General features: G+C 41.7%; 1 protein-coding gene across 1 annotated transcript in view; it reads left to right on the forward strand.

Moving 5' to 3' along the window:
- The window catches only part of ZMIZ1 (zinc finger MIZ-type containing 1), a 472,315-nt gene that overhangs the window by 96,044 nt on the left and 349,984 nt on the right, over positions 1 to 26,287 (forward strand). Inside the window, 1 exon segment of the mRNA XM_073353233.2 lies at positions 20,067 to 20,191. The gene's annotated coding sequence lies outside the window, so the exon portion shown is untranslated.

Consider the following 26,287-nt stretch of genomic DNA (forward strand, 5'->3'; position numbering starts at 1 on the left):
ACTTGAGCCAGGATGAAACACCATACATTGGTTCTATATAAGGAAACAAAGCTTCTAAAGCATATTATGGTGTTAGTTTGAGTGTTGGGTTTCACTCACATATTGTGAATCTGAAAGCCAGGTAAACACCAAGGTTGTGCTTTTTTTTGCCCCCCCCCCCCTTTTTTTTTTTTTTCTGGAGAGAGGGAAAATAGTAACCCAGTATTTGAAGCATGCAAGTTATGCAGATGTTCAAAAGGCCAAATAAAACAAATAGATGGGCTGCAGCTGCTGGAGCAGTCATTTAGCTAGGCATGTTTTGCTGCTGTGATAAGACTGCTCCATCATGCCTCTGGCTTCTGCCTACTAGAGGGAAATAACACGGTGAATTAATTTGCCCTATTGTGATTGTAAATATGAAATCCCAATTGCTGTGACTTCTGAAAATTATTTTTTCCTATTAAAAAGAAAATACATAGAATGGAGTAGGAGGTGATGATGATCTTTCCAATTAAGGAAAGGGGAGATTTTTCAAAAGCACAAATGGGAATTGTGTACTTAATTCTCCTTCTCCTTCAGTGAGTTAGGTGCCTAATTTTCATGGGTACATTTGACAAATCTCCCCCAAATGGAATAACATAATATTTTAGGGCCTGAAAACTCTCTGAGAGCACAGAAGGAGACTGAACATGCTTCATTGGTTAGAATGGCTAGAGACCTATGTCCATCGTTAGCATGAGTGAGAAAAGTTAGTGAAGCTGTTTACTATGAATACTCTGCCAGCTATGAATAGCATGTATCACAGGGGAGACAAGAATTATTGGCTCAGAAGTGATGAGCAAAACTTCTGTGACCAATATACTTGGCAGAAGGGGTACGGTATTGACAGTCAGCCAAATGAAATCAGCAGGGAGTTGAACTACAATCATACCTAACAAAGAGTTCCGTTGCTTTCAAGAAGGGTATTCTAGTGACCTTGTGGGGGATTCTGGTGAAGTCTTCCGTAGGCTCCATCTTTGCAATTGACTCTCTTGCTTTTATATATGTTTTGAAGAGTGGTGTATGGAAGAGCAAGCAGGATAGTGATTCTTTGTCCTGTGATTTTGGAATTTGGTTGTGTGTTTGGAAATTATCATGCTGAAGTGTCATCTTTCAAGGTGGGAATCAATCACCCAGAGGAGCTATCCTGTTCAGGGTTTTTCATTTAGAATAATCTCCTTTCACAAAAGGTAAACTGGAGTTAGACCAGATTTGGGTGAAGAGCACAGCTGCCAGGGCACCATCAGAGCCAGCGTTATTTGTTGAAGGAGTATGGTCTTGGACATTGCAATATATCGGGCAGGAAAGCTGAGCGCTTTTGGGGAGTCGGGAGCTCTGTTTAGTGTTTCCTTTTTGTCTTCATTTAAGTTTCTGAGCAAAACTCTTGTAATTTCTTTCTGTTCCTGGATTTCTTGCCCAATGAGAGCATAGGGTGTTTTTTCTCTTTGTCTTTGTTTTGGTGGGGGGGGAGGGGGAGTTGTGTACACACGTGCCAGTGTACATATTGTTTCACTAACACTTTCTGTGTCCATTGTAGACCATCCTTTTATGTCTGGTCTGACATTCTTCTGGTCAGGAAATTGAAGACTTTGTATTGCTCAGAGAGGACAAAGAAAGAAAAAAAGAAAACACACACCACACAGAGAGACGTCGAGGCTTCAGAGATCTTTGATTATTAATTCTCAGTAGATTAAAGAGTCAGTGCAGCTAGTCCTGTAATGGCAAGGAGAGACTTCCATGTATTTGAGTGAACAGTTATTCCATTGAAAGTATGGCTGGCTGTTGGATCCCGTGGGCATTAGTGAGATGGGTCTGTGTTGGACTTCTGTGGAGCAGCAATATGGGCTTCAACCACAGAAATTAGCTGCTTATTACCAAGTGGACTTTAGCGACCACAAGAGAAGTCATCTGTGGTTTTAAGGAGGATTCTCCAAGCTGAATATATAAAGGCTTTTCACCACTCCTTGCTGGAGGCATCCAGATGTGGTGATTGAGTATTGGAGTAGCAAAGGCATCAGGAAACTCAGGAGAGGCACTTACTTTTTTCACATTGTAGAAGGTAAAGGAGGGAGGTGTGACTGGGGTGAGGGAGAGGATGTAGAGAGGGAGCAGTCTGTTACTGTTGTTGTGGTAGCACCAAACTGGTCAATAAGATGTAGTGTCTGTCTGCCCTAGATACTTTCTGTGGCCCTCAATTCCATCTGAGTGCCTCAGAATCTTTTAATTTAGTAATCCTCACAACACCCCTGTGAGGTAGGGAAGTGCTGTTATCCCCATTTATAGCGGGAGAACTGCGATACAGTGGGGGGGAGGGGTATGTCTATATTTAAACCTCTACAGCAGCACACTACCTATGCTGATGGGAGGGGTTCTTCTGTCGGTGCAGGTAATCCACCTTCCTGAGAGGTGGTAGCCAGCTTGACAGAAGAACTCTTCTGTCGATGAAAGTTCCCAGTGTAGACCAGCCTAAGTGATTTGCCCAAGGTCACAAAGCAAATATGTGGCAGAGCTGGCAATTGGGTGTTCCAGCTCAAGGCTAACATCCGAACCATTGTATCATCCGGCTTTTGAAACCATAATAATTAGTAAGCAGTATGAACTTTGCTCTTAGGATGTCACCTTGGTTATGTAACTTGGATACCTTATTATAAATCACTTACTCCAATTCCAACATCAACTGATAGCAAAGGATGGAATTTTGAAAGATTATAATATCAATAGTTCATACCCACATATCGTGTAAAAAAGTAAAGTCAACAAACATCTTGAAGAACAGAGAAATGTACTCATCTTGGAGCTATAATATTAATCTCAAACAGTAATGGTTCAGATTACTTTCAGAATAATCATTACTTGAATATTAAGTGATAGTCAAGTTTTTAAAAAATCAGCTCATTTTTGGAATCAATATTGTAAGCATTGTCCAGATTGACAAAACCATCTTTGTTTACTTTTAAGAAGTAAGAAAGTATATGATTAGATTTGAGAAATAAGAGGTTTTCACATCATAGTGAAGTATTGTGATTTAGGTCTTGGATGAAGCTAAAATTTGAGGGAAACAAGAGAAGCAGAAGAAACAGGAGCAGTGAATTTTGACTTAGATAGGAGCATTTGTACAGTAATACAAATAATACAGAATGGGAAAGGAAATACAGGCCTACAGAGATGAAGTGTATAGTGGAAGAACCAAGAATAGAAACAAGATTTCTTGACTCCGAGTCCAGAGCTCTATCCACTGGATTGGAATGTGTATTATACTGGAACAGCTCACAGTCTTTAACCGTTGCTGCTGCGTGTAATTTATAAATGCACTAATGTATCTGGCATTAAAATCTTAGTTGACCCTACATTTAAAATCTTTTGATTCATTTGTTTGCCCAACCAATGGCACGTTGTGATTCGGCTGCCCTGGCTATCCTTTTTCTGCATTGTGTTAGCTGGAATGGGGAATCTCCATTTTAACAACTCTCAAGCCTATTTTTTAAAAAAAACCCTCCGTTTAGTTAGCATAGCAAGGAGGTTTCTTACTTATCTCACTTTTTGTCTGAGATCTTGAAGTTTTCCCCTCCTACAACTCACTGTTAAATTATTATATTTAAGCAAATCAATTTCATTGCAGAGTTTTTCCTGTCATAATGATCAGTTTGCAGCACAAATCTCATTGATTTTTCAGAGCCCTGAAAAACAGTTGATGAATAGCACTGGGATAACTCTGGAGAGATGCGTTTTGTGGAAGCTTGGAGAAACCACGACTAACCCCCACCTCACTTTCTCCCTGCCCTCTTTCCAACACCCCTGCTTCCCCCCCACACACATGCGCACATCAAGGCTAGGCACTGAGTGGAACAAGCTGGGATCCTGGTAGAAATAAAATGACACTCACAAGGGAATGTGAGCTTTCATGGGGACAGGTGGAAGAGACACTCTCTGTCTTACTAAGAGAATATTGTAGCTGAGGTCAGCTTTGCCCTATTAACCAGGGCGTGAACTTCATCAGACCTGAATCTTTCACCAAAGAGAACCAAATCCTCAGCAGCCCGGCTGATTGGAATGTGAGCATCCTGTACTTGCTCTGACAATCTGACCTCACTGTTTACATTTTGTAAACTCAGAGTCAGAATAATTGGTGTGTGAGGCTGACTCTTCCCCTCCCCACAACATTTTCATAACTGTTTCTTGGCAAATTCAGCTTCCAGGAAAACATAAAAACAACACTAGAAAGAGGAAAATTCTCCCAATTGTGTGTGAACTTGCACTGACTCTTACTTGATCTTCATTGGGTGCTTTTGTTTTGTGTTCTGATTTTCTCCTTTTTCTGCTACCCTTATGCAAAGTGTATCATCTTAGGCTTTGTGCGTACATGGCAGGTGTAGTTAGCTTGATTGAAAATCTGATTCTGGTAAATTTCCTACCTTCCCTACCCTTTCCCTCCTACTACTTTCTTTGTCTAGTTTCAGAGTAGCAGTCGTGTTAGTCTGTATTCGCAAAAAGAAAAGGAGTACTTGTGGCATCTTAGAAACTAACAAATTTATTTGAGCATAAGCTTTCGTGAGCTGTAAATTTGTTAGTCTCTAAGGTGCCACAAGTACTCCTTTTCTTTCTTTGTCTAAACACTCCAGTACTTTAATATAGTAGCAGTGGGACTGCTGTGCAGATTCTGACAGCACTGCTATGCTGCTGTTGGCCATTGCTTACTGTGTCTTACCAATCATCCATATAAGGTACCTTTTAATTTCCAGTCTCTGAATTTTTTTTACACACTGGGGATGACAATCCGAAATGACCCATCCTTACACTGCAATAGAGAATCCTGCTACTGAGACCTTTCCAGCTTACATTGCTTAACCACAGTATACCAGTACTAGGAGTTCTAAGAATAGACTACCTCTCATCTGCAACAAGTTACGGAGTATTGCATATTGTGCAGGGAACCACTCTGCTGCTTGAAATATAGAAGTAAATATAGGACTTTTTAATATGACTACCCAAGGGGGTTGCCATGTTTGCTTAAATATTTGTTGGTACCCCATGAGCCTTAAAAATCAGTTGGTAGAGTGCAGCAGGATGACTGCTGGGAGTGCCAATGCTTCTTACTTTAATAAAAAAGGAACATGGTATTTTGGATAATGAGACAAAGTGAAGCGGAAACATAGGTTTCTTTTTGCTAATGATACTTCCAGACAAAGCCGCTCACTTACGAAATGAAAGTGTTTCCCTGATGTCTAGCATCATGAAGCTTGAACTTATGAAAAGCAAATGGTGATTCACAGCAAATGTGCATTTGGCCCATCTGGCAATTTTGTATCAAAACAAGAGCCATACAAGTTTTCCTGCGCTTTCTCTTTTAACAATCATTGTATAAATGAAACACCAAAAGGTGTGCTGCACAGAGAGGGAAAGCAGGAATCCCATCTGGCTTCTCTTTATGTAGAGAAACCATGGTATGAACAGTATCAGAGGGGTAGCCATGTTAGTCTGGATCTGTAAAAGCGGCAAAGAGTCGTGTTGCACCTTATAGACTAACAGACGTATTGGAGCATAAGCTTTCGAGGAAAAAGACCCACCTTGTCAGGTGCCACAGGACTCTTTGCCGCTTTTACATGGTATGAACAGTGAGAACTAATAAGAGGAACTGGTGGGAGAATTTTGCCTGCGGACCCTTTTCTGCAATTCTAAAATTGAAAAAAAGTGTATGCAGTGACTTACAAGGCATGTAAAGATCAAATTTCTGCCCCAAGTTCCTTATAATAGAATGCAGAAAAAAAATACACAGGACAACGGATCAGACATGTCAGTGATTTCATTGTGTGTTTGCAAAGGATATGTGCTGATTTTTTTTTTTTAAAGGACTCATTTAAAGGAATGGGAAAGTATTTGGAACACGGTTGTTCCAAGCATATTGGCAGGAAGAAGCTAAGAGGTCAAAAGGAAGCATGACACAAAGGGCAATAGTACAATATTTGAATTGGGGGTTGTGGTGGTTCAAAAAATCCCACAAGTGAATAAATAAATATCCATTGGAAGCAAAAGTTGGGCCATTTTGAAAGTTCTAGCAAAACTTCCATATAATCTTTTAAAATAATACAATTGTAAGGGCACTCAGTGTATACATACACAGTTGGGAACTGACTGTATCCATACATCAGACATTCTGTGACTTGTTTAAAGTTAAAAACCCATGGCTGGCCTGTGCCAGCTGACTCTAGCTCATGGGGCTCTGACTAAGGCGTTGTTTAATTGCAGTGTAGACCTTCCGGCTTGGGCTGGAGCCTGGGCTCCTGTCCCTGAATTTCTACACTGCAATTAAACAATCCCTTAGCCCCATGAGCCCAAATAAGCTGGCACGGGACAGTCAGCGTTTTTTAATTGCAGTGTAGACATGCCTAAAGAGAGCTATTAGAGGCTGCAAAGGAATGCAAGGTGACTAATATACTATACACTGAAACTCCTTAGATGATAGCTGTGATAGTTACGGCCATTCTCTGTCTTATAATATGACAGTGCTCCTTTTGCAAGGGAAGGCTAATGCTGGAATCTTTGGACGAGGATTATTTCAGTCTTGCGCAGAATGCTCTGTATCATTAGCCTTGGGAAGAGGCAGTGAATGGCTTCTTGCTGAGGCCAGTGGGCAGAATGAAAGGCAACCCCATACGGGGTCTTTTCTATCCATCTGCTGCAAATTGTGCTCTTCACAAATTAGATTTGGCAATGAACCCCCTATCACTGGGAGTGTTCATATACAGCCAGGTACTATGTAATTATGCTTCCCAGGCCTGCCCTTGTGTATGAACAATATTAACCAGGCAATAAAGGGCTGAATGCGTGTGTGTGGTGGGGGAGAGGGTGTTGGGGCTGGGGGGATATTTGAGAGTGAACTTATTTTAAAAACAAAATGATTAAAACATGAATGTGCTTTGAAAAGGGGAATATAAAGAGAGGTTATGGATGCCTGTGCCTTTCACAGACTGACTCTATATGTTGCCAAGAGTGTTGCTGGTTCTCAGTGTATATAAATAAAGAGCAGATATATTAACCCTTGCAACTCTGGCATCTTTCTGATTGCTCCTCTGTGCTTCCCCCCACTGAATGTGTAGGAGTGGGCGTGTACTTGCTCTCCACATACCAGTCTATGGGTATAAGCATTTGTGATGGTTCTTTTCTTTCACAAACAGTTGCTTAAATTACGAATGATTCTAAAAACAGAGTTAGTGCTGCAAATGCAAATGTTGCTCAGCAGCGTAAGCCCCCCGCCCCAACTGTTCCACTACCTAACAGACTTCAAATGGGAAAACTCAGCGGGAGACAGTGATTTTAACAACATAGATGACTGGGCTGTGGGGGGTTACTATAAAGTTTTGGGGGCTTCTGTTACCACTTTTGGGAAGACATGCGTAACCCAGGAATGGCTTTGCCACTTGTAAATAATGACAAGAGAGGAGAGAGAGTGACTATTTACAGAGAACTTAGGGTGAAATCCTGGCCCCGTTGAAGTCAATGGAGTTTTGCCACTGACTTCAATGAGCCAGATTCTCAAATTGAGATTATACAAACTCAGAAGAAACTCCTTTATTACCTGGAGAAGCTTACAGACTAACTCAGGTAGCTGCAATACAAGGAATAAAAGATGAGGGGGAAAGTGGGAGCAGACTGGATTTGAGAGATGAAGGATGAGGTGGAAGAAGAGGGTTTTACGAAGGTTTCTTGATTAATAGAAAGGGGGAAGATGTTCCAGATGTTTGTGCCTCTCTCTCCCCCTCCCTTTCTCTGTAATCTGCAAAATTTAGTGAGAAAAGGACTACTCAACATTGAATGTATTTTATTGTGTCACTGACAAGCTTCTGGTTTTGCCTGGCTGTTTAAAAAATGTTATAGATTGAACTTAGTAATAAAAATACAAAAAGGGGTGTATGAATATCTTATGACATAAAATGTGACTGAAATAATTCCTGAGGCAGAAATTGTTCTGTTCACCATTCATAATAAGTTCTAACAATACTATTATTCAATTTCAGATTATGTTATATTAAATATGATCTCTGTCCATTAAAGAACATTGTAATAAAATGCTCATGAATATTATTACTTCTGATTAATTACATATAAATTCAAATATCTCAATTTATATTTGCTACAGAATCATAGAAATGTACGGCTGGAAAGGACCTCAAAAGATCATCTAGTCCCCCTCCCTGCACAGATTATATGCAGTTATAATAAAGCCAGTAATAAATGTGTGTACCTCCTATAATTGTCAATTATTTGTAATACATTCATTCATATAATTTTATCATTTACACACACACACACACGTGACAGAAACCAAAAGTCCTGCTAGTTGTGTCCAAAATTTCCTTTCTGTTGTTCTTGTCATTGAGTAAAGTCACAATTACACCATATAATCTTTAAATTAAGTGGCTATCTATGGGTGCCAGATGAGTAAAATATGTTTAACCTTATGCCTTGTCACATAATTTCCAGTTAGAAATAGTAAATATTTTAACTAAATCAAGAAAGCATATTTCTTTCATATTTATTAGGCAATCTGCCATATTTCCAAAGGACAGCAATTTTGCATTTGGTGTTTGTTTGTATTCCAGTAGCATCTTAAGGCCCCAGCTGAGGTCAGGACACCATTATACTAGGGCCTGTACAAATATGTACTAAGAGGCAGTCAGTGCTCCAAAGAGTTTACAGTCTAAATAGATGAGTGAGAGAGAGTGGATTATATTTCCCCCATTTTGCAGGAACTGAGGCACAATGAGATTACTGCTAATAATACATAACTCTTTAAAATAGCACTTGCCATTCGTAGATCTCAAAAGCCATTTACAAAGGAGGCAACCATCGTATTCCCATTGTACAGATGGGGAAATTGAGACCCAGAGGTGAATTTACTTGCCCAGGGTCACTCAGCAGGCCAGTGGCTGAGCTGGGACTAGAGTCCAGGTCTCCTGAGTCATAGGCCATTGCTTTATCCACTAGACAATACTGCTCAAGAATTCTACCACAGAACTGTCAATGTTGCTGCTTCATTAGCTAACTATGAAACCATGTGACAAAACTTCTCCTTATGTTCTTCATTCTAGCATGGTTACATAGATTCCAGACATACATACAATTGGGCATGAAGGTCTGACCACTTGAGTAACCGTGTATAGCATGTTCACAACATACGTGAAAATTCTCTTAACACAAGAACACAGCATATAAAATAAATTGTCCAATGTCACTTTACATTTGTAGATATGAAAAAAGAATCTAGGAAAGTGTACTAATCATTCCAGAGTAGTGTCTGTAGAGGATATTTAATTGATCTGAGAACTGTAGGCAGTATATCTTCAATTAAGGTTTTAGTCATTACTCTTTCATCCATAAAATGGATGTTGAAGCCATTGCTAGTTTACGTTTTGGTAAATATTGTAGAGCTTTTTTAATCATCAGAATTATGGACAAGCTTTCTGTATGGTGGAATATAGAGTTCTCCAAACTTGTAAATAAATCTGATCCAAAATATTTGCGCTGTCTCATCTGTAAATATTGATGAAATGCAATTTAACTCTTCTAATTATTCTTCTAATTTTGGCTTTTGAAATAATTTTAGTACTGTATTAATTATATCTAACTGACAAGGTATTATTTCCTATCAGCTTATTTCCTATCAGCTAACAATGTTCATTTGAAGGTGCATTGAAATAATTTCTATATTTTATATTGTCTAAAAAACTGACTTCTTTTAGAGAGCCTACTACTTTGTTTCATATTTTAATCAAATTCCTAATTACGAGGCCACTTTCTTTAGCTTTGATGGGCTTATGTACATTCATTTGGCTCGTAGTTTCATTGACTAGTAAAGTGAGCTAGTTTTCAGTGGTAGGGTTAAACATGGGGATAACAAATCGCCTTTCCAAATATATACCCTTAGCTCTGATCCTGCTCAAATTTATGCACTGTAGGCCAGATCCTCAGCTGTTTTCAGTTGTTACAGTTCCATTGACTTGAGTAGAGCTGGGACAGTTTACACTAGCTGAGGATCTGCCCCTATGACTAGATCCACTGACTTTAATGGGACTACTCACAGTGCATACAGTTACTTGTACGTGTGTAAGTCTCTGCAGAACTGGGTCACATTATTTGGCTTTGTAATCACAAATCCCGTTTCCATTGGTAGACATCTTATCTAAATTTATTCTAGCCCTCTTAGTACACCATAGGGATGAAGATAACATTTTATTTTTATATAAAGTATATGTTGCCTTTTGAACTCTATGATCTAGTTTGTCATTTTAACACCATGAACTCCTTCAATAAAATTCAGAGGTAAAGAAATACTTAGCCAATTCATTTGTTTGGTTTTATAATATAAGGGACTAGCTTAGATCAAACAATGTAACCCAGTTTTTATTCATTTTAATCTCGTTATTTTTAAGCTTATTCTTAATTTTTCAAGAAAAACATAAAAAATAACCCACCCTAAAACCAAACCCAAATAATGAACACACCACAGTTAATAGGGTGGGTTATTTTGAATCAGTAGAACTCCAGATACTGGTGAAGAGTATTCATTTTTCCTCTGACAACATTTTCCATTTTATTCCTGTGTATAGCTGCTCACAGGATGCTCAGACTTTAGGCAAATAAAAAGAGCCAACCCAAATGTTTAGCTACCTATTAACGGATGAAATGATTCAATCTAACACTCTGTATGTATGGCTGGTGACTTTTAGCCCATGACTGGCTGTCCTGCTAGTTGTGAAATGAATCTTTTACATCTTCCTGAATGCTCAGTTAGCTCTTGCATGTACAGTTTGTTAATAGTATAGTAGTCTACACATTTCTGTGGTCTGGTGAGATTCTTTTTCTTCTAATGGGTATTCATGGATTTTTTTTTTTTAAATTTCAGTTCAGATAAAAAAAATTAAATACTATCTATCCCCACTAGAATCCTTCAGAAGTCAATATATGAAGTCTACGCTCCCTCCCCTTTTTTCTGATGTACAGAGTGACTAACCCTAGGTAGTAGTGTCTAATCTTAATTAAAACTTCTACCCATGTTTCTTGAACTGAGCAACTTGGCTACCCAGCTACTACCTGCAGGGAGGGGAGGAGTTCTGGAGTGGTAATATTTATAATTAATGCACCAACAGAAGATTTATGGGGAGCTAAAATGCTGCTTGCCCACAAAACCTGAGTTGGTGGGATCAACCTTGTTTGTTCTTGCCTGAACTTTTGTTGGCATTGTCTGTCTTTAAATAATAAGGGCCAGATTGTCAGCTAGTGCAAGCTTGAAATCAATGGAGCTACACTGACTTACCACAGCTCAGGATCTGGCCCTTAAACATTATTTTGGGGGGTGTACCAATGAATTGTAGTTTTGGAATTTAACTTCATCCCTCCTGGATTAACTGCACTTTTCATTTCATCCTGATGCATGGCTCCCTACTTTAAATGCCCTTCAGCCCATCTTAAAGCCCTGTATTTTGGTGGAGGCTGGCTGGGTATTGATCCCTTTGTCTGGGTAGCTCATATGCCGACTAGAGGGGTTTGGTATGTACCTGAGACAGCTCTCCTTTTTCCCTCCACTTCCATCAGGTTATGTGCATTCTCCGCTCAGAGGAGGAATTGGCTTTAAATGCTTACAGCTGTCTTTTGACAGGGACAGTCTGCCAAGGTAGCTGAGGTGCTGGGTTGAAGGCATGGTGGTCTTCACCACCAACCATTGTAAGGGGTTGTGTGCACTTGAGTGCGTTTTAAGTTATTTTTTTCCTTAGAATGGTGATAGGAAAAGGCAGAAAGAAAGAGAGAACTAAAATTCACCTGAATGCACATAGTCTTCCACCTGCCCCCAGATCTCTGGGTTGTTTGTAGCAGAATTGTCTTGTTACGTTGGCTATTCACCCCGGTCATTCACCCTCACTGCTGACCACTTTGTGCTCTTGCTCCATTTCTCTCTCCCCTCCTTCAAACTGGGACAGACCTCTATGCCAGCATGAAGTGCAGGCTTTGCAGCCTTCTCAGCCTAAAATAAGTGCTAGCAGCTGCTTCTCAGCTTCAGTCAGAGCATCCCATTGAGCACAGCTGCGAGGCAGCCCTCAGGAAGGCAGGCAAGGTTGGAGCTCTTGCTGCTGCAGCTAAGGGCTAGTCTACACTGGCAATGCTAACGTGCCTTGTGTGGTCATGGCACAGCGCTGGGGTACTTCCATGAGGGGCATAGCTCCCAGCGCTGGGGCACTGTGTACACGGGCACTTTACAGCTCTGAAACTTGCTGCGCTCAGGGGGGAGTTTTTTCACTCCCCTGAGTGAGAAAGTTGCAGCGCTGTAAATTGCAAGTGTAGACAAGCCCTAGGGTAGTAATCAGAGGAGGTGGGGAGAGGATTACTGAACAGCAGGGAAAGGTGCTGCTGGGTCCCCATCCAAGACCAGTGAATGTTGGCCAATGTCGATTTCACACAAACCAATGAAAAAGATATTTCTATTGATGAACATCATCACAATTTACAGAGAGGCAAACCAAGAAAAACACTTCTTGAGAATGTATTAGAGTTTTTGGTTTGAAGGATATTTATTTTATATCTTCTGACATGTGATGTTGACAATTTGTGTTTAACAGTTATAAAGCTTTAACTTTTTGAATGTGTTTACTGTTATTAAATAATTATTGTCTGACCCTCTCCATGATTTCCTGAAATTGGAAATTTAACTCAGGTTATCTTAATCCACTTTAAATAACTTGGATTAAAATATCAGTGAAGATACAGCAGCTTGTCTTTAAGCTCGAGTTAGCAATTCCAATTCAAGCAAGCCCAGGCTGCCCTATCGGGCAGTGATATGTCTTCACTGGTGTTTTAAAATGCATTAGCTAATGCAAGTCAAGAACACCCTCTCTTTTTCCATGTAGACATACATAAAGAAAGAGCGAGACCTTGCTCCAAAGAACCCAGTGTGTTTGTGTCCTGCTCTCTTACTGATCCACAGGGGAGGAGATTACTACAGCTCCCAGGTAGGCCACTTAGGGTACATCTACAATGGAATTAAAGACCATGGTGTGACACGGCTGGCCCAGGTCATCTAACTGAGGTTCAGAGTGTAGGATTGCTACAATTGCTGTGTAGATGTTCAGGCTCGGGCTGGAGCGTGGGCTCTGAGACGCTCCCCTCTTGTGGGGTCCCAGAGCTCATGAAATCTCAACATCTGCACAGCAATTTTACAACCCTGCAGCCTGAGCCTGAATCAGATGGTCTGGACCAGCTGTGGTTGTTTAATTGCTATGTAGACCCTTAGGGCTTGATCCAAGAGCCACTGAATTCAATGTGAATCGTCTTTTGCTCGGGGTGTGGAGGTTCATGCTGTTAGCTCTGGGACAGCCTCTGGGGTCAGTCCCTGGTGATGGTCCACTTACAATCCAAAGTTGGAAATGATGCAGCAAATGAGCGTGACTAAGATTAGGTATCAGAGTAGCAGCCGTGTTAGTCTGTATCCGCAAAAAGAAAAGGAGTACTTGTGGCACCTTAGAGATGAACAAATTTATTTGAGCATAAGCTTTCGTGTGCATCTGATGAAGTGAGCTGTAGCTTATGAAAGCTTATGCTCAAATAAATTTGTTAGTCTCTAAGGTGCCACAAGTACTCCTTTTCTTTTTAAGATTAGGTAGGATATAATGGGGGGTTATAGCAAGAGAGAGAACTTCAGTTCTCCTTTTTTGCTTCCTTTTGCCAAGGCTGTGGGGTACTGGCCTCTGCAGAATGACAGCTATAAAATTAGATAATCTGTTAATCACTGGTAAATTAACCTCATGTCTTTACAGAGAACAAATACTGTATTTATGTAAAAGTTGTTAAGAGTTTTTTCTTTTTAATTAGCAGAAATAGATGCAAAATGAATGATAATTAGGCAGCTGATGAATTCAGTAGTACAATTATGCCTAAAGCTATGCCCCAGTACTTAATGCTGGATGCTCTGAGCAATCAAAGAAGCCTATTTATATAATTTATTTATAAAACAAAGTTACAAATAAGAGTGACACATATACTTCAAGTGCATCAACTTCAGCTGCTGGCAAGATCTTTTAAAAATTGAATATATTAATTAAAAAAGAAAAGAAAACTCTTTGCTGTTTGTGAAGAGAACTGCAATTGAATTTTAACTTTAGTAATAGATAACTGTCAAATTTGTAGAAAGGCTTTTATTTAATACGCTGGAAAAGAACAATTGAGCATTAACTAGAAATGAGCTGAGATTTTCCATGATTCAGGAAGCATGAAAATGAATGGGTTTTTTTCCATGCCCTCTTTCTTGTTGTTTTGTTCCTCCTTTGGGGCAGTCTGTGCCGAGAGAGCATAGGAAATTGTAGAGCCCTGGCTGTCTGCTCTATGAGGCTTTAAGAAAATACAAGCCATTAGAAACAGCTGCCTCACACGCATCCAAGTGGGAAGACTAAACTGATTAGTGTATAAACGCTGGGAGATGGTAGGCAGTGGTGTCAAAGGGGCTGTGACAGTCATCAGATTGTGGTTTATTTCAAGCTATTGTTTGAATGATGGATCTCTCCCCGTAGAGGCAGCTTTACGGTTTTGAAGAGGTGTAATATAAAACCAGAATGACGGATCCAGCTTTGGTATAAGCAACTTCTTGCTTCACTATTTTGTACTACCAACCTTGGTGTTTCATGAAGAAGCCTATTGTTTTTCTTTTTACCAACCAAGCATTACAAATATAAAATGTACTCGTCTTAGCAGAGTCGAAATTGGCACTTGCCCATTTAGAAGAAAGTATTAGACTGCAATACTAAATCCTTTTGGGAGGAAAATGTAGGGGGCATTTCCAACAGCAGCATTCTGACGTTTCCTTTCCAGCATCTGTATGATGAAATACTGATATAAAGGTTACAACTGATTAGTTCAATTCCAAGAGATGAGTGTAAGGAGGCAAGTGTATAAACAGACTAGCTTATAATGTCTTGAGGGTTTTATGTTCTATTGGGGTGGCCAATTAGCTGCACCCCGAGTGATGTCAGCAGCAGGAATCAAAACTAGGACCTTTAGGATCTGAAAGCATGAGTCTCTGTGGCTTGAGTTAAAAGACAGGGCTCCTTTCACCAAGGCTGCAGCAGGGTCATCAACTTGTATATGTGGCCCAGCCACGACTAAAGGGAGACAGCACCATCCTGAATGGGTGTGGGTTCCATGCAGCCTGTACTGTACTGTGTTTGGGTCAAACACAGTTCTATAATGCAGTGTGTGGCAACATCAAGCATTGCATGCTGGCACTCATGCAGTCTTCACACAACTGTGTCTTAAGTGAGTTGGGTTTTATACAACCTCCCCACAAATATCCACTAGCTCCCTCTCAGCCTCCTGGCTACTTGCTATTTTGGCCCTAAATTGGGCAGTGTTTATGTGTCTGGGTCATTGGTGTTTCGGGTGAGAATTTGTTTATCTAGCGGTGCTGATGAGGAAATAGCCCGCACTTCCCACTTTTTAACAATACAGGCTTTCTATCACTGATTGGACTAATCCAAGGGGCATATACCAAGATGTGTGGCACATGCTTCCCGGAGGCAAGATATTAGGTTGTCTGGAATTTTGGGATTTTTTTTCTGCCTGATCGTTAAAGGTTGTTATTTTCCATTGTAGAATCCCATATGCTTTTCAGACAGCGGTATTTTTGCATTATCCTTTCCAAAAGAGGACTGGCGGCCGTGTCTGAGGTAGCGCCCCAATTTTTCTCCTTGGCACATAGATACCATTTCCATGCAGTGATTGTCAAATGGTGGAGCCTGAAGGCACTCAAAAAGGCACCCAGGGTTGAACGGCTCTGTGGTAAAGTCTCCCCAACTTACCTTGAGTCAGACTGTTGTCCCAATGGTCTGGAATTGCTTTGAGATGCTACCCAGCTGATGGGTGTTGGAATAACTCCATCTTCAATGCTCTGGGAGGATAAACTTTAAATAGAGGTCTAGTCTACACTGAAAATTAAGGTTGACTTAGCTGTTTCAGTCAGGTGTGAAAAATCCACATCCCTGAGTAAAGTAGCTATGCCAACCTAACCCCCAGTGTAGACACAGCTAGGTCACTGGAAGAATGCTTCCACTGACCTAGCTGCTGTCACTTGGGAAGGTGGTGCTCCTATACTGATGGCTGTGTCTTTACTACATGATGGAGCTATGCTTCCTTAGCGTAGACATACCCAGCGCATGGAGTTGCAGAGAATTAGAATGATAGCTTGTTATTAACACTTTTTTACAAGACAGAAGATGCAGAGCATAGGCAAGATTAAAATACAAAGGGGATATACCATTCTATTACAAATTTGATCTAGAAAGCATTTGATCATGTGTTGGGAAGATTTGTAGCCGAGGAAAAAAGTTATAGGCTTTTATAAAATTTGTAACCCCCATTTCTATGACTTTCTCTGATTTTTGCATTAGGGGTCAGAAATGCTGGAGCTGAGGGACCATGAATGACTGAGGGAGTGGGATGGTTTGGTGATTAGGACATGGGATTGGGACATGGGACAACTAGGTTTGATTGATGGCTTTATCACTGACCTTGGGACCATTTCACCTTTTTGTGCCTCCATTTCCCCTTTCACCATTTCTCTTGTCCATTCAGATTGTGAGCTGTTATCTCTAGGGACTGCCCAGTGTTACAAGTATATATAGTGCATAGCACAATCAGGGCCTCTAGGCATTGCTACTGTACAAATAATAATTGTTGTTCCTATCATTTGTACTCTATGGGAGCACTTGAAATATCTTGCTTTGTCCCTTCCTTCCTCCCACATCTCCTAAGGGTAAGAACCCTTCTCTTGCCGTCCTGGTGGGTCAATTTAAAATTCGCCATATTCTGGTCATGAGCTATTTTTTTAAAATGAGGTCCTGGAATGGCCCCTCCATATTTACTCAGTGGAAAAGTGCATTTGAAAGACACAGAATTTGATTTAAAAGCTCTTGGCAACCAGCTGCAATAGGAGTATTTATCTCTGGTGTCTAAGTTGAATATTATGAGTTGTCTGAAATAAGACAAGTAAGAAACCAGTTCTCCTGTTCCGACTGCACTGGGCAGCTGCAAAGGTGATGACACTGGCTACTAGTTAGTGAGGATAAGAGGATATTGATTTCTGGTAAATGCATTACTGAGTAAGGCAAACATGCATAAAGGCTGTGGAGAGAGCCAAGTAATATTCAGCAGTGGAAATAAAAAATAAAATTGTTTTAACATATTTTCTTAAAACAACGCTCCCTCCCTCCATTCTTCCCTGCTCTTGAGGCTCCATCTAGGCAACCTGCAAAAGAGCTGAAAGTGCTAGCTGTTCTAATTGCTTGGAATTTTGGCAGGCTGGAAGGGATGCCACTCATGTTTGCCTCCCTGGACATTTATAACTTGCAGCTGTGCGGTCCAGGACTCAGCTTAGTGTGGTAAACCAATCTGGTCCTTGGAAAGCAACGTTCCTTCTCCTCATTCCCCCCTCCCCTTGCCACCACCTCTCACCGCACATGCGCGTGTGTCATCTCCTCCATCCTGGTTGGTAGAGCAGTAAGAGAGTTGACTCTGGCTAGGATTTTCTTTGACCGTTGTGCAAGTGGAAAAAAAGAAATTTCAAATTTCTTTGTAGTTGTACGTTCTCCCCTATTAAAATTAAACCATTTAGCATTTTAAATAATTATAATGTGAAATACTTAGCATTTATGTAGTGCTTGACATTTTTTAAAAGTACTTTGCAGATGTTTGTTAATTATTCCTCCCAAAGTCCCGATGTGGTAAAGATTATCACTCCCATTTTATATAGGGGAAGACTGAGGCAGAGAGGTTGATTGACTTGGTCACGTCTACTGAAGAAGCAGGCCTTTGAGATGGGGAACTTCTAGCTTCCACCCCATGCTCATTCCGATATGTCTCAATGCCTTTTTCTTTCAATTCTAATGCAAACAGCAATAGCATGGCCGATTTAAAATGAGGAGCTCTGGTGGTGTAACATTCTGGATGCTTCACTTGTTGTAAATTAAAACTGAGGGTGTTTCCTCTGACCTCCAGTGGAGATTAAGATCAATGTTAGTTGTTTTGCATCTCCTGATTTTATGGATGTTTGCATTTTGTAAAGGCTTTTAAAAGAGGTATGTGCTTGATTCAGTAGAGGATGCTTTTTTTTGTTCTGTCACCCAGAATTCAGGAGTGGCAGGATTTGGGTTTTGCCTTTGGGAGAGAGGGCAAAGATGCAAAACTCAAATTCAGAAATACCTCCATGTAGGAACATCCAAAGTTTAGGGAGCAGTAGAGTTCTAGCAATGGGTGTAGGCCTATTTCTTCTTTAAAGTACTCCCAAACCATTGACTCTCCTGGTCCCGCCTCCTGCTTGGTTTTTTCATCACACAGCTAAAATATTTGTGAATGTTCTAGGTAATAGGAAAGGGAAATTGTCGTCATCCTCCTCTTCTGTGGATCAAGAAAAGGAGTACTTGTGACACCTTAGATACTAATAAATTTATTTGAGCATAAGCTTTCGATGATGTAAGCTGTAGCTCACGAAATCTTATGCGCAAATAAATTTGTTAGTCTCTAAGGTGCCACAAGTACTCCTTTTCTTTTTGCGGATACAGACTAACACGGCTGCTACTCTGAAACCTGTCATTCTGTGGATCAGTTCATCAGAGAGCAACCTCTCTGGCCTATCTCCCCTCCTAATTACCAACCTCCTTCTTCTCCGTCAGTTCTCAGTGTTTTCAGTCAGTTGTGGTTCATGAGAGAGTGGCCTTCAGACCATAGATGGAGAATCCGGGCTTCAATTAATTAAAAGTCCCCCCAGCCCCCTCTGTTCAACTGGAAGGCATTAGACGCTACATCCTCTGTCTTGATTTCAATAGTCTGAAACAACGTTACGAGCATATAGCATTGTCAGTCAGGGCTTTGTGGACTATTTCTAGTTTTAGGGGAAACTATATGATTTCTGTGTCACCACACTAGCCAGGTGCAACATCATTTTGTGACCTTTAGTCCAGTTCTCCGCTTCTTTTTCTCCCCCATAACTAGTAATCATTAACCTCAATGTTGAATGGATCTAATTTAGTCTGGCTTGGTGCATAAAAAGGGTTTTCTACATAATTGATATATAAGTGACCTGGGTATGCATGAATTGGTTAAAACCTTGTATGACTGACGGTGCTCCCTATTAAAAGCTGTGCAGTTGCTGTTTGCAGGGAATTAACATTGCAGTGGTATTCCTTATACCAAGTACAGGAAATACTCTGGCAGCATCAATCTTGTGAAAAGTAAAACTGTACAGATTTTAATGGAGGCCTCTGTATATGAAATCAACATTAAATATTAGACTGTGTAGAAGAAGTTCTGAATTAACAAACATGCACTAACTCATACAGATGATTTCTAAGGACTGTTGAGTTTAAATTATTTTCTGTAAGCTTTTCGGGGGGAGAGTTAATTTAAAAGCAGCCTTTGCCACATCACTCAGTGATTTTTTTATTTTGCAAGTCTTGTGTAAAGTGGAAATACAGATGTGTGTGCACACACGTGTGTGTGCAGACACAGTCTCAGTAAGGAATCTACTAAGTAATTCATAGCTAGTAAAGAACTTTACAGCAGGTCAGAGTGCAGCGCTGGGAGTGGCTGCTGCAACCAATGCTACGTGAGATCATTCTGAAGCTGGGTTGGTGATTGGGGGAGGGGGGGAAAGGGAGGAGAGAAAGACAAACAGCAAGGGCTTTGTATATTCAGCTAAAATACTGGCCTTTCCCTGTCATAGTGACTGTCATCTTCACAGGCAAGATATGGCTTTGTTTTTCTTAAACAAAACCTGGCAAGTTGGATAAATCAAAGTTTCTTTCAATTCATGCAAAAGTGCTTGCAGCACAAATGAGTTGCTCAATGAAAACATAGATTATCTGCATAAGAAGATGACGTGTAATCTACTTCCAAACAGATCTCTCTCTTTTGAGAGAACAACTCTAGCTTTTTCTGTCACTTTTCTCAAGCAAAGGCTCATTTTTTTACTTTGTGTGAAAAATCTGCTTTTCCTCTTAATTTTTTTTTTTTTGCAGAGGGAGTGCAAGCAATTTGCTCTACAAGATCCATTTGTCGTCAAATTACACGTCTTGTCAGCAGTGTCCGACCAGTGACTCAAACCAGACACATAGTTTATTCCTAAATGCTGAACAGTGCAAAGGTAAAACTTTCTCTTTTTGAAGAAGTTACAAAAGTGCCTGGGTTATGTTTCCACATCCATTTTGATTCCCCTTCTAAGTAGCTCACTTGCACACAGGAGAGTGTGGATGCTATGTTTTGTCTCTGGCTGCTCAGATCTAGTATAAAAAGGAAAAGAAAATTTTGGGGATTTTGAGAGTTCAGGGACACCACACTTGGTACTTGCCAATTTCCTGGAAGCAATGTTTACTTCAGATGCCTTTTGTTCTTTTGTAATTATTGACACATGGTGGGAATTCTCTAATCTTCTCTGCCACTGATCAGACCTATCTTTATGCAAAGTCTGTCTAGGACTTCTATTTCTGCTAAATATCTATTCCTCTGGATTGCAGAGGAAACTCTATGTTGTTACTAGCTGTGCTGGGTGAGGGCTGGTCCTGAGTTTGATATTAGTACATACATGGGGCTAGTTTCAAGTTAATGCTTGTACAGAGCTTTGAAAATATGAAGTGCTATTTTAAGTGCCAAGCAGTAGTAATGTGAATTGTGATACGAGTGCCAGCAAGATAGAGAGAGAGTGGATTGGCTCAGATACTAATGTGGTGCCTGGCTCTGCAAGGTACTGAACAATGCCTGTGTGACCTGACTGCTGCTCTGGAAGTCAATGGATGTTGAGAGCACATGGCACCTTGCAGGAGGTACTCAGCACTAGGCAGAGGTGAGCCCTAAAGGAGGGAAGCAGTGATGTTCAACCTGAATAATAGCACAGGATGGGGAATTAGGTGACTTGAATTCTATTCCAGGCTATCCTACCAATTAACTCCATGACCTCCTAATAAAATGGGGACTGCGACAGTTCTTGGGGCAGCCAGGACTGTGGGTCACCTTGTTACCCCCTCTCCCAAGCATGAGGGAGTCTTGCCTGTGTCTGACTGGATGTCAGATCCCTGACACCACCAGCCTTTCAGCTGCTCACGTACTCTCCTCTGGGCTATGCCAGCCCTACCTTCGCCTTGCAGGTTAAGAATAGGAGCACCCCCATCCCCAAGTGCCTTTGAATCGTTCCCTCGTGCTATCTAGCCCTTGATACTGGCTACTCACAGAGATCCCAGATCCTCTGCTCCCCGAGGTGCAGCATACCCTAGTTTACTGGTTTTACTTTAGACCACCGCTCCTGTGAACCACACAGTGCCTGTGAGCACTTATTTATAAAACAAAAGTCAGTTTATTTAAGAAACAATAAAGATTTAACTAGAAACAGGAGAGAGTGATGGAAACAAATGTTTACAATACAAAACAAAATCAAAAGGCGAACCTGCATCTATACTTTATTAATAGTTACCTTTCCTATCTAATAAATTAGGTTTTCCCCATCAAGTTCATTCTGTTACAGAGCTGGCTGGTTTCTCAAGAACTAGGATACAATTTTTTATGAGAACACCTTGCTCCTCAAGATGGCTCTTCAGTGAAAGGATTCAGTGGCCTTCTCCCCCCTCTGTGTTATACTGAAAACAGCCTTATGTTCCCATGAACAGAAGGTGAACCCCTGTCTTGCAAAGTTCCTTTTTTACCTTCAAGTGGTTTTGATTGTTTGCAGTTACTTCAAAGTCCATAAAGCACACTTTATATTGAAAGACATTATTCCTTAAATATTATTCATACAGACATCTCACAATGATTATGAATCTTGACAAGTTATGAGCTTTCTGTAGATACCTTACATGTTACCCTTTATGGATAAATATCTGAAAGACGTGTGTCTGCTGTCGTGAGTTTGTCAGGTCTGAGGTCAAAGTTGTTTGTAAAGAACAGGGGACCCTTTTCCAAGGGGTTTTGGTATCACGGGAGTCTGGTCCTTCACCACATTGGCTGATCCAAGTACCACGTTTACCCCACACCCCCCAGCTCTTCCCATGGTAGACCTGGCATTAGTTAAAATCTGGGCAATGATTGAGCATGTTAAAGAGATCAAGCAATGTGTTAATAATGATGGGAGCCTTGATGAAGAGCCAAGGGCATCTGCCAATAGCCATCAGAAATGTCATCCCCTGAGAGTTAGAATTGCCCGGTGTGGCATCACTTGCATGCTCCCATGTCTGTTTTTCCCCCCTCTGTGCATAGGTCACATCAGCTGTAATGGGAATTGCGTGACCGCATCCCACAGATAAATTACGATAATAGATCCTAATGAAGGAGCAGGATTTCATACAACGCTCTCCCTGCTTCCCCCCCCACCGCACCTTACATATAAAATAAATGGGGCGGGAAGCATGATATTCTGTTGTATTCATATCGGCGCTCAGGAGTAAGTATGGGGCTCACAGGATGTCCACGCTGCAACTAAAAACCCGAGGCTGGGGCCGTGCCAGCTGACTTGGGCTTTTAGGGCTTGGGCTAAGAGGATGTTTAATTGCAGTGTCGAGGTTGGGGCTTGAGCCCAGGTTCTAGGACCCTGCAAGTTGGGAGGGTCCCTGAGTTCGGCCCCAGCCCAAAGGGCTACACTGCAATTAAAGAGCCCTCGAGCCTGAGCCCCACAAGCCCAAGTCAGCTGGCACTGCCCAGCCCCCTGTGTCTAATTGCCATGTAGACCTGTCCTTAGAGGTTCGTTTTGAATCCAAACTTGCAAACCTTTTTTATCAGAGGGTTTCATTAACACGGGATTACTAGTGTGAATGACTGCTTGGGTGAAGGTGTCAGGATCTTGCCATTCATGCTGTCTTTCATTTTCTTGAGGAACTAGTATTTTTCTCAGCGCTCCAACTTCTCTTAATCGTTTTTGTGTAGGAGGGAATTTAGGTACAATCAATACCTTTAAATGCTATGGTTGAATGTAATTCAAAGGTAAGAATTTCATAGCTGGAGGTATATTGGTTTGTCTAGCTTGCAGTTTTTTTAACTTAATTTTCCCTGACAATTTGCCTAAAAAGAGGAAAAATCCCAAAAGCTTACACCAGATTGTCTGCTTATTAATATGTTGATATTGTAGTAAAGCAAATATTTCATGCTCTTTGTTTAGGTTGGCTAGATTTTAGCTAGTGATTTGTATTGATTAATTGCAGTCAGGATTTTAAAAGCAAATTGTCTTGAGTTAGGAATCTATGGAAAAAATCACAAGCATTCTGAAATGGCGAACAAATGTGTAGTAGTAATAAGGAGAAAAAATGAGGCAATTAGTGTAAGCCATTGAAAGAGTTATGCCAGTACTAGGTTGTATTTTCAATATTTAGAATTGTAAATTTTTTTAAAGGAAATATTTTCTACTAGTCAGAGCAGGAGGCTTGGGGTCAGGATGGCAGGGTTCTGTTATTAGACCTTGGTTCTGCACTGACTTGCTGTGTGCCCTTGAGCACGTCACTTAACCTCTGTATCTGTTGGTCCAGCTAAACAAGAAAATGTAGGTGTTTTGAATAATTATGAGACCCTATGAACACATAGAAACATTCTCCTGCGTTCCACAAACACCCCTAATACTGGCATGACTGAACCATGTGAAACAACTCTAGCAAATGTTCTTCCCTCACTGGCTGAAGTCATACCAGGTAACATTTTCAAAACATGTCTAAGTCTCTTAGGCGCCTTGGTTCCATTGTCACTTCTCCTAGTCCAGGTCTAAAATGGTCCTGCCCATCTGTCAGAGGTATTGGCTCTGGAAGCTGTCAGGCACTGCTGACATACAGCTACGTTATCTTCACCAAGTCAGAGAGCTGCAAGTCTGCTGATTTCAGCTCTCTGAGAACCTTCCCCTCTGCCCAGAAGGATAGTATGGGGGACACAACAGCTTCATCCAAATTACACTTTGTTTTAACAAACTCCTTTAACATTAAATATTTATGGAAAGCTTTAATGGCTCATACCCTGCTCCTGAAATAAGCAAAATGTACATGAACGGGGACACCAGTACTGTGGCAATTTAAAGGCACTGGGTTGGGAGCTCAGCTGACCTAGATTTTGTTCTTGGCAATGCCACTGACCTTCTGTGACTATTGGCAAATTACTTCACCTTTCTGTGCCTCTCCTTCCCTTCCCACCTTTGTCCTTTCTGTTTGGATTATGAACTCTTTGGAGCAAGGATTGTTTCTTTTTCTGTGCTTGCGCAGTGCACTGCACAATGGACTCCCAGTCTTGACTGGGGGCTCTAGGCTTTAGTCAAACAGAAATAATTGACAATTAGAAATGATTGGCTGGGGGAGGGTGTGTCATGAAATGTTTTTAAAGTTTTGTTATTGTTTCGAATTTATTTATTTATTTATTTATTTGAAAATCAAAAAATTCTGACCAACTCAATAGCTGGTCAAACCTTCCACTTCACCCCACCCACCTATTTTTTGGCTTGATTTTTTTTTTCCCAAAACCCCCCATAATTTGGCAAATTGCAGTGCGGCACACTGTAATTATCAGTCCCTCCTCAGGTGCCAGTGAGGGAAAGTGAATTGCAGATATTCCATATGAAATGCCTGGTGGGATGGTTGCTGCAAATGGGATGTGGAATGTCTTGGGTTTTTTTTACTGCTACCATCTCCTCTGGGCCCCAAAAGGAGAACTCTACAGAAGCAGTGGTTACACTTCTCCTTTACTCCCAATCAGGTGACAGTTCATGTTACTCCTACCAATAATACTTGGCACCTGTATAGTGTCGTATAGCCCCACCTGGGGCTGTTTGAGACAACAGAGGCTCTCTCCCACTCTCCGTGCTACTGTCAAAAGAGTGCCTGTCCAGTCGCTAGTGGTCTTCCATCTAATCTGTATTTCTGCTTTCTGCTGTAGCTGCCCTTCTCAAACTCCGTCTTTGGTGATAAGAACAGAGGCAAGGTTGTTACATAGTATTATTATTATTATTGTCTTATCCCCAATTGAGATGGGAGCTAAGTTCCCTCTAAGATGCGCGGCCACGCAACTACCTATTAAGCCCCACGCAGTGGCTCAGGGCTGTGGTGGGGAGAGGCGCTCCTCCCTGCCGGCCCCAGCACAGAGCTGCCAGGGCCAGATTAATGCAGGGGCTTTAGGGGCTGCAGCAGAGGACCTTGGGCTAAGGGGCGGCCCCGCAAAAATAAATCCATAATTATGTACAATTCAGTGGTCACCAACCTGTTGATTGCAATAGACTGGTCGATCCTGGAGTCTCTGTCGGTCGATCGTGATCTCCGGGCTGCTAAAAGTCCAGTGGCACAGCAAGGCTGCTTGCATGCCATGGCCCCACACCGGAAGTGGCTGGCTGCTGGCACGTCTGTGCGGCCCCTGGTGGGGGTGGTGAAGGCAGAAGGAGGGTCTGTGCGCTTTCTCCGCCCCCAGTACCATCCCTGCAGCTCCCATTGGCCAGGCGCTTGCGGGCACGGGCAGCACACGGAGACATACTGTCCTGCTCCCCCAAGGGGCGTGCAGAAACGTGTCAGCAGCCGGGTGCTTCTGGGAGCGGTGTGGGGCTATGGCAGGCAGGTAGGCAGCCTGCCTGAGCCGTGTTGCACTGCTGCCTGGGAGCCTCCTGTGGTAAGCGCCTCCTGGCTGGAGCCTACACCTCGCACCCCATCCTGCACCCCAAACCCTGCCCCAGGTCAGAATTCCCTCCTGCACCAAACTCCCTCCCAGAGCCCGCATCCCTCACCCTCTGCTGCACCCCAACACTCTGCCCCAGCCTGGAGTCCCCTCCTGCACCCAAACTCCCTCCCAGAAAGAAGCTAATATAATAGCTGTTCTAAGGTATGAAGTAGACTATTTTGAATTAACTATATTTTACATGTTTTAAGACTGAAATGTAACCACAGAATGGCTTTATGTTAATTAAAAGGCAAGTTTAGTATAGAATTAATAGCCTCGATGCCATAATTGTGATCATTTTGTTTTAAATTAGAAAAAAGACTTGTATACAGGGGCCCCATAAAATCTGATAAACCCAGGCCCACAGGAGAGTTAATCCAGCCCTAGCCGTGGCAGGGAGAGGCGTCCCTCCCTGCCGGCCTCAGCGTGGAGCTGCCCCGGGCTTGCTGCGGCCTGGGGAGAGGAACCCCTCCCTCAGCCTGGACCAGGTCCGCTGGAGCTGCTGCAGCCGGGGAGAAGTGCCTCTCCCCCAGCCCTGAGCTGCTGGTGCGAGAGACAGCTGGGGGAGTCCTCTCTCCCCACTGCA

Source organism: Lepidochelys kempii, chromosome 7, assembly GCF_965140285.1.
Source record: "Lepidochelys kempii isolate rLepKem1 chromosome 7, rLepKem1.hap1, whole genome shotgun sequence".
NCBI lineage: Eukaryota > Metazoa > Chordata > Testudines > Cheloniidae > Lepidochelys > Lepidochelys kempii.